We start from the raw sequence: 657 nt of genomic DNA, 5'->3' as shown, positions 1-657 counted from the left end.
CAAAGTGAACTCCCCAGCTTCTTCCCAGATTCCACTCATCCGCACCTTCTCCTGCTCCTCAGCATGGGTGAGGGTCTGTACCCAAAATGTCTTATGAACAGGGTTCAGTGAAAACAAACAAACAAATGCCGGCCGCAGAAACGAGGAAGACTGAGTCTCTGTAAGCTCCTCTCTTACTGGCACTGCATGGTATGGTCAGCTCTTCAGGCTGCCCCCTTTAGGCTCAGTCCTCCGTAATTATGGAACCCAGATCTCAAATCTCCCGGAGCCAACAGTCTTGCAGATTTCCTTTCCCCAATTAGGGGCTGTGCCTGTCCCAAGGGATGTGGCTGGGTGTCGCTGGGTCTCCCTCTGACCCTCTAGGCTCAGAGATCTGGCAAACTTTCCTGCCCAGGTCCCTGGTTTTTACCTTTCCAGGGGAACTCTGCCATTCCCGGCTGCAAACTGTCTCACCAGCTGAATATACTTCGCCAATTCGAGGGTGGATGTTATCTGTTTCAGCTGCTCATTCTGTTTGCTCCTGGACAAAAGTTGGAAAACCCATCTTGTAGATCGTGACAACTACAGCTCCTCCAATGCCTAAATTGTGCTGCAGAGCAACCTTTGCACCAGGAACTTGTCTTTTTCTGGCTTCCCCTTGCAGCTGCCAGCAGAGCT

This window comes from Myotis davidii, unplaced genomic scaffold (genome assembly GCF_000327345.1).
Source record: "Myotis davidii unplaced genomic scaffold, ASM32734v1 scaffold1105, whole genome shotgun sequence".
NCBI lineage: Eukaryota > Metazoa > Chordata > Mammalia > Chiroptera > Vespertilionidae > Myotis > Myotis davidii.
This window is presented reverse-complemented; position numbering follows the sequence as displayed.